This window comes from Mesocricetus auratus, unplaced genomic scaffold (assembly GCF_017639785.1).
Source record: "Mesocricetus auratus isolate SY011 unplaced genomic scaffold, BCM_Maur_2.0 Super-Scaffold_100691, whole genome shotgun sequence".
Taxonomy (NCBI): domain Eukaryota; kingdom Metazoa; phylum Chordata; class Mammalia; order Rodentia; family Cricetidae; genus Mesocricetus; species Mesocricetus auratus.
The window spans coordinates 18234752-18243568 of record NW_024429267.1 but is presented as its reverse complement, the minus strand read 5'-3'; the positions used below and the strand labels follow the sequence as shown (position 1 = coordinate 18243568).

Here is an 8817-nt window from a genome sequence, read left to right as displayed (position 1 = left end):
TTTCAGAATGTCACACAGCAGCCTTCTCATCAATACAAACATGTATGACTCTGCCTCTTGCTCCCTTAGCCCTTAATTAAGGCTGAAGGACAAGAGTCCAGGACCAAAATGACATGTAAAGTAACAGGGATAAGTTGACAAGCCCAACAAAGATGTCGGCAGGTTCCTTTTCCTTTCAGTACATCCACAAATATAATAATAATAATAATAATAATAATAATAATAATAATAATAATAATAATAAAATCATCAGTAACTGCTGTAGTGTACAAAAATAACTCGGCCCTTACTCGACAGAGTCTGGGGCAGCTGGCAGTGTTTTGGATGCCTGACAAGGTGAGGTTCCACAGGTGCTCTGGCGATTCCACACGACTGCACTGAAGACGTACAGGCCCTCCTGAGTCCCTTCTCTCTCTCCTGTGGGCCCCATCATTCACTCAGTACGTGAGCTTGTCTCCATGAGAATGAAAAAGTAGAAAACCCACAATCATCCTAGGTTGTCCTGGATCAAAGACACCAGATACTGGCCCACGGCAGCACCAATACTCCCAGTTCCATCAACGATTCCTGTGACAGTCGCCAGAGCCTCGCTGCTCCCTTGGATCAGTTCTTAGCAACCTAAGTCTGCAGAAATAGCTGAGCTAATCATGTTGGACGGTCTGCCAATAAAAAACCCTGTAACGGTCATCAGAAGCGCATTGATGGACTTATTGTTTGGAGAGTGGCTATACCCTACAAGGGACCCCACCGCCACAGCAGGCTGAGGGCCAGCACGGGCGCTCTCTTCTACAGCACATCCGAGATGAAGCCCTGCAGAGTCCGACCTACGATGCCTCTGACATCGTACCAAATGGACAGCTTCGGCTTCCTTCCACCCGAAGTTGTTAATCAGATAAAAGGGCAGCCAGAAGAAGAAGGAGTAATTCACCAGCTTCAGGCATGTGTAGGCCAGTGAGTACGGTATGACTCCAGGAAGACAGCAAGCCTGATGAAAGCTTATTGCCTTTGCTTGGATGACAGCCCCGTCCTCTTGGATCGAATAGTTAGGCTCGTATTCATCTTCATTTTCAGCACCATTGATGAGGGACCTGTGTGAATCTTCTTCCGAGTTTTCTTCTGCCTCAATACCCGGGAGACCAATTTCTTCTGGTGACACTAGCAGTCCAAAGAAGATGACGACCCCACCAGCAAACTGCACAGACGTGGTCACCAGGAAGGCATACTCATAGCCATACTGCAGAACAGATGACGCCAGGCACGCTCCCAAAATATTGCCCACTGAAGCACAGGCACTCCAGAGACCATAGACAACTCCATGGCCAGCTTTGCCAAACCAGTTGCCCATCACAGCAACCACGCAGGGCCAGCCAGTGGACTGCAGCAGGCCGCTCACAATCCACAGCCCACAGTAGAGCCACTTGTTGTAGAAGTGCAGCCATGCCATAAGAGTGCCGAAGACAAACACCACAAACGCAGAGGAGCGCATGCCAAAAGACAGAACCCATTGCAAGTTCAGCCGATCCCCAATGATGCCACTGATGAAGAGGCCCACAGCATAGGAGAACAAAAAAACGGTATCTAGTGTTCCAAGGAAAAGAGTGGCTTCCTCTGTGCTGGGGAACAAACGGTTGCTGCTCCAGATCTCTGCGGGCAGGTCAACAGATGTGTTAAAGGCGTTTGGGGTCCACTACTTGGAAATACTGCCTTTGACATTGCTAAATGTTTTTCTTGACGCATGGAGCAATGAATAGCTGAAGAAGGTGAGCAGGAACACGGCAGCATGGTGATGGCTGAAGCCGGTGAGCAGAGGCCCCTCTGCAAAAATCTTGGCTAGGCCATGCCTCCCTCTTCACCCCAGCCTCAAAGTCTTCAGAATGGTTCAGTTACATCACTTCTTTCTGAGACCAGCCTAGGCGGCGCTGGATCCCCAACACACCCTGCCACCCGCCGCCCCCCCCCCCCGCCGCCACCTCGTAGCACACTTAAGATGGGTTTCTAAGTATACCAGAAAATTTAAAAGTGAGTGAAATAAAAGGAAGAAGTGATTTCAAGCTAATTAGGCAAGTTTAACCGCCTTTTGCATACCACCATCAATAAATTGCAAAGTATAGTGAAATAACAGGAAAACTATACACCTACCTCTCCATTTGTACTTATTTCTACCCTTACTGAAGCCTTTTGCATGAAGGTGCTCTTACCTGTAACATGGGATCTATAAAAAAATAATTGCTAGGATTATATAAGAAATGGGTGGATTATAACGAACTTTTAAAATATCTGGAAAAGAGTAATCATACCTAAATATCATTATGAAAGAGTAACAAGAGATATGCTTAAATTCCTTAAAGTCAGATTATCAAGAAATGAGTTATAAATACATGAATATATTGTAAGATGTTAGCCAGTGCATATAAGAAACAAGGTCTGTTAATGGTGAAGCCCAATGGATTGTGGTTTTATTGAACTACAAAATTCCGTAATTAAAATGGGTAAAATTTATATATTAGGGCAGGGAGGGGCATTCCAAGTATGGTGATAATATTTGAGTACTCAAGAAGGCACCAACTTTTAAAATAATTGTTGGTGACTGTGTGTTGCCTGACTTCAAATTCTGGCATCAATCTTGAAAAAGTTACTCATTGTCTGCTGTGACCCGTGGGACATTCAACAAGGGTCACTTCCTATCTTAAGGGGTGGTATTTCAGCAATGTGACCTGGAGTCATGTCTTTCTCTGTGAGGATGTAATGGTGCTATGGCTAAATTATGGCAGAGACCCCCAACAATTGTCCATAGCCTTTTCTGGTGGTATCTATTTATACTGACCTTTGGTTTCTACTTTCTTGTCCATCACCTTCTGGTCACACTCACATACATGCACTAGATGAACAGGAAATTTCAGACTATATTTCCCAGACATACTAAAAGTTGAGGTTTTAGGTCAGATTTAGATCCCACCAGCACAATATATGGAAGGAAAGATGAGACCATGCTATTTTTATGTAGGTAGATTAGTTGATCAGCACATTTCAGTGTATGGTCACATGTCTTCTGGTCACAGGAAGCATGGATGAGGAATGGTGACATCAACTAGCATTAGCTTAAACTGGATTGTGTCCCACTAGGTTTGACACTGACACTCAGATCTGTGGTAGTGCCCATGACACCCATTCCTCCAATCTTCTAATGGCATTTGCAAGCACCTGGTTCTCCATAGTAAATGTCTTTCTGTTTGAAATACCTGGTGTGTTTCTACTTCTTTCATGGAACCTGATCTAATGCGAATGTTTTATTTCTGCTCAGAAAAGAGTTACCAAAGCAGCAAGAAAACTGACACAAAATTCCATAATGTAGAGTTATATACTATGTAAAAACTAACTTTGAACTAGAGATTGACAGTTGAACATGGAATTCCTAGAATACAATGAAATGCAACCAATAAAATAGCAGCAGTCAGCACTTGAGTATTTTCCTATGTAAACAGTTTTACAAATATATAGCATAAAAAGTAAAATATAGATTGCAAAAATGTAGGTTGATAAAAGTTCTTTCTCTCCCTGTGTCACCTTCCCTAGTGGCAATTCACATAGCCAATTCTACATCTTTCAAAAGTTATTATCCACAAATGATTGCACATGAATGTATTAAAATTGATAATAGTTTTCCTCACTGAACGAAGTATTTAATAATTTTATAACATGAATATTTGCTTTATTCCTTTCTACTAATGTTTATTTGTTTGCTGAGAAGGGTCTCATGTAGCCCAAGCTGGCCTAGAACTTTCTGTGTAGCCAAGGTAGCTAGCGTTTAATTTCTGATCCTTCCTACCTCTACCTCCCAAGTTCTGGCACTGCAGGCAAGTGCCACCATGATCAGTTTATGGAGTTCTGGAGATTCAACCCAGAGCTTTGAACATGAGAAGACTGGAAAACAAAGTAGTGGGTTCCTCGGGCATCATGCTTTCATTCTATTACACTTTTTCTTCTCGTTCCCCTCTCCCATTGCTCTCCTGTGGATATCTATCTCCCCTTCCAACGAGTTTCCCCAGTTGGTTGCAGCTTCTACTTCTAACTACATGTATTCCATTACCCTCTGTATTTTTCACCGCCCTTAAAATTTCTTCCTCTCGGGCGGTTCTTCCAGCAGCATCAGGTAAACAGGCCGGCTTCCCGGCCTGTGATCCAGTGCCTGCAGATCGTCTGGGACCTGCACAGAGCTCCCAATCCCGGCGGGAGCCAAGCACCCCAGACTCCGGATCTTCGCTCACACCAACGAGACCAGGAAAGGAGAGGAGGCTGGGAGTCCAGCGAAGCGGCGGTTCTTCCAGCAGCATCAGGTAAACAGGCCGGCTTCCCGGCCTGTGCTCCAGTGCCTGCAGATCCCCTGGGAACTGCATAGAGCTCCCAATCCCGGCGGGAGCCAAGCACCCAGACCCCAGGTCTTCTCTCCCACCAACGAGACCAGGAAACCAGAGGACCCAGGGAGACCAGGGGAGTAGCTGTTCGGGATCAAGTACAACAGGACCCAGCATAGGGTCCAGGGGACAAGGTAAGAGGATAAGCGCCCCAGATTCCTGTTCTTCTTCTCCACCCACGGGACCAGCATTCGGACAAGGAATAGAAGAACCACCAGATTATTGGACTTGCTAGCACCCACCAAAAGGGAACGCTGGTCCCCAGACCAGTAAGGGGCTCTTTCTGTACCCACTAGAAGAAGAGATGGGAAAGAGACAATACAAAAACACAGTCAGCAACAGAAAAACAAATATGACACCGCCAGATTCTAGAGACTCTACACCAGCAAGACCCCAACATTCCAATGCGGACGAAACAGAAGAGAACGACCTTAAAAGCACTTTCATGAAAATGATAGAGGCCCTAAAAGAGGATATTGGAAAATCCCTCAAAGAAATGGAAGAAAAAACAAACCAAAAAATGCAAGAATTGGAAGAAAAAACAAACCAAAAAAGGCAGAAAATGGAAGAAGAAATGAAGCAAAAAATGCAAGAAATGGAAGAAAAAACAAAGCAAAAAATGCAAGAATTGGAAGAAGAATCATACCAAAAAAGGCAGGAAATGGAAGAAGAAACAAAGCAAAAAATGCAAGAAATGGTAGAAAAAACAAAGCAAAAAATGCAAGAATTGGAAGAAGAAACAAACCAAAAAAGGCAGGAAATGGAAGAAGAAACAAAGCACAAAATGCGAGAAATGGAACAAAAAACAAACCAAAAAATGCAAGAAATGGAAGAAAGAACAAACCAAAAAATTCATAAAAGGCAACAAACGGACGAACAGATAAACAGAAAATTGCAAGAAGCAATGCAAACACTGCAAGGGTTGAAAACTGAAATAGAGTCATTAAAAAAAACACAATCTGAAGAAAGGCAGAAAATAGAAAAGCTGGACAAACAGACAGGCACTACCAATACAAGCATTACCAACAGAATAGAAGAGATGGAAGAGAGAATCTCAAGTGTTGAAGATACGCTAGGAGAAATGGATTTATCAACCAAAGAAAACCTTAAATCCAACAAATCCTTAACACAAAACATCCAGGAAATATGGGACACCATGAAAAGACCAAACCTAAGAATAATAGGTATAGAAGAAGGAGAAGAAATCCAGCTCAAAGGGGCAGAAGGCATATTCAACAAAATCATAGAAGAAAACTTTCCCAACCTTAAGAAAGACATGCCAATGAAGGTACAAGAAGCCTACAGAACACCAAATAGAGTGGACCACAAAAAAAATCCCTCGCCACATAATAATCAAGACCCCAAACATACAGAATAAAGAAAGAATATTAAGAGCAGCTAAGGAAAAAGGTCAAGTAACATATAAAGGCAGACCTATCAGAATTACACCTGATTTCTCCATGGAAACGCTGAAAGCCAGAAGGTCCTGGATAGATATTCTACCTACACTAAGAGACCACGGATGCCAGCCCAGACTACTATACCCGGCAAAGCTCTCAATCACTATAGACGGAGAAAACAAGATATTCCATGACAAAACTAGATTCAAGCAATATGTGTCCACTAACCCAGCCCTACAGAAAATTTTGGAAGGAAAACTCCAACCCAAGGAAGCTAACTACAACCAGAAAAACATAAGCATTAGAGAATCTCTCTCTACCAACAGCCAAAAGAACAAAGGGGTGAAATTCCACACATAATTCCACCAACAACAACCATCGCAAATCGAAGAAGGATGAGCAATCATTGGTCATTAATATCCCTCAATATTAATGGCCTTAACTCACCCATAAAAAGACACAGACTAGCAGATTGGATACGAAGACAGAACCCTTCCTTCTGCTGCATACAGGAAACACACCTCACCCTTAAAGACAGACATTACCTGAGAATTAAAGGTTGGGAAAAAATTTTTCAATCGAATGGACCCAAGAAACAAGCCGGGGTAGCAATCCTAATATCTAACAAACTAGACTTTAAAATAAAATCAATCAAAAGAGATGAAGGAGGTCATTACATACTCATCACAGGTGAAACCCACCAAGAGGAAGTGTCTATTCTGAACATCTATGCCCCAAATACAAAGGCATCCACATTCGTTAAAAAACATTATTAGAACTTAAATCTCATCTAAAGCCCCACACAGTTATAGTGGGAGATTTCAACACACCACTCTCACCACTAGACAGGAATACCAAACAGAAACTCAACAAAGAAGCAAAAGGGCTAATAGAAGTAATGACCCAACTGGGATTAACAGATATCTATAGAACATTTCATCCACATAAAAAAGAATATACCTTCTTCTCACCACCACATGGAACCTTCTCAAAAATCGACCACATACTTGGCAACATATCAAACCTCAGCAGCTACAAAAAAATTGGAATAACTCCATGCATCTTATCAGACCACCATGCTTTAAAATTAGAATTCAACAACAACACAAATTGCAGAAAACCTACAAACTCATGGAAATTGAATAATGCTCAACTGCACCATCCCTGGGTCAAAGAGGAAATAAAAAAAGAAATTAAAGACTTCCTCGAATTCAATGAGAATGAAGACACAACATACCCAAACCTATGGGACACTTTGAAAGCAGTTCTACGGGGGAAGTTCATAGCACTAAATGCTCACATGAAGAAACAGGAGAACAGTTATACCAGAGAATTAACATCACAACTGAAAGCTCTAGAACACAAAGAAGCACACTCCCCCAGGAGGAGTAGACGCCAGGAAATAATCAAATTGAGGGCTGAAATCAATAAAGTAGAAACCAGGAAAACAATACAAAGAATCAACGCAACGAAGAGTTGGTTCTTTGAGAAAATCAACAAGATAGACAAACCTTTGTCCAAACTTACCAAACAGCAGAGAGTGAACACGCAAATTAACAAAATTAGAAATGAAAAGGGGGACATAACAACAGACTCTGAGGAAATCCAGAGAATCATTAGGTCATACTTTGAAAACCTGTACTCCACAAAATTCGAAAATTTAAAGGAAATGGATGACTTCCTGGACAGCTATCAATTGCCAAAACTAAATCAAGAACAGATAAGCAATTTAAATAGACCTATAACCCCTATGGAAATAGAAGCTGTCATCAAAAGTCTCCCAACCAAAAAAAGCCCAGGTCCAGATGGCCTCAGTGCAGAATTCTACCAGAAATTCAAAGAACAGCTTATACCAATTCTTCTCAAAGTGTTCCACACAATAGAAGCAGAAGGGTCTTTGCCAAACTCTTTCTATGAGGCTTCAATAACCTTGATCCCCAAGCCACACAAAGATACAACTAAGAAAGAGAACTTCAGACCAATATCCCTCATGAACATTGATGCAAAAATACTCAATAAAATACTGGCAAATCGGATCCAAGAACACATCAAAACAATCATTCACCACGATCAAGTAGGTTTCATCCCAGGAATGCAGGGATGGTTCAACATACGAAAATCCATCAACGTAATCCACCATATAAACAAGCTGAAAAACAAAAATCACATGATCATCTCACTAGATGCTGAAAAAGCCTTTGACAAAATCCAACACCCCTTCATGATAAAGGTCTTGGAGAGATCTGGGATAACAGGGACATACTTAAACATAATAAAAGCTATATACAGTAAACCAACAGCCAACATCAAACTAAATGGACAGAAACTCAATGCAATTCCTCTAAAATCAGGAACAAAACAAGGCTGTCCACTCTCTCCATACCTTTTCAACATGGTACTTGAAGTCCTAGCTATTGCCATACGACAACAAAGGGGGATCAAGGGGATACAAATTGGGAAGGAAGAGGTCAAACTTTCACTGTTTGCAGACGATATGATAGTTTACATCAATGACCCAAAGAACTCTACCAGGGAACTCTTACAGTTGATTAACACCTTCAGCAAAGTGGCAGGCTACAAGATCAACTCAAGAAAATCAGTAGCCCTACTATATACAGATGATAAAAGGGCTGAAAGAGAAATCAGAGAAACATCACCCTTTACAATTGCCACAAACAACATAAAATACCTTGGGGTAACGCTAACCAAACAAGTGAAAGACCTGTATCGTAAGAACTTTGAATCTTTAAAGAAAGAAATTAAAGAAGCCCTCAGAAAATGGAAAGATCTCCCATGCTCTTGGATAGGTAGGATCAATGTAGTAAAAATGGCAATCCTGCCAAAAGCAATCTACAGATTCAATGCAATCCCCATTAAAATCCCAGCACAGTTCTTCACAGACCTTGAAAGAACAATAATCAATTTTGTATGGAAAAACAAAAGACCCAGGATAGCCAAAACAACCCTGTTCAACAAGGCAACGTCCAGAGGCATCACCATCCCTG

The 8817-nt window shown here is 41.8% G+C and overlaps 1 pseudogene; it reads right to left on the bottom strand.

Moving 5' to 3' along the window:
- Positions 1-210: 210 nt before the first annotated feature.
- Positions 211-2147, bottom strand: LOC101835766 (annotated as a pseudogene).
- Between the last annotated feature and the right edge of the window lie 6670 nt (positions 2148-8817).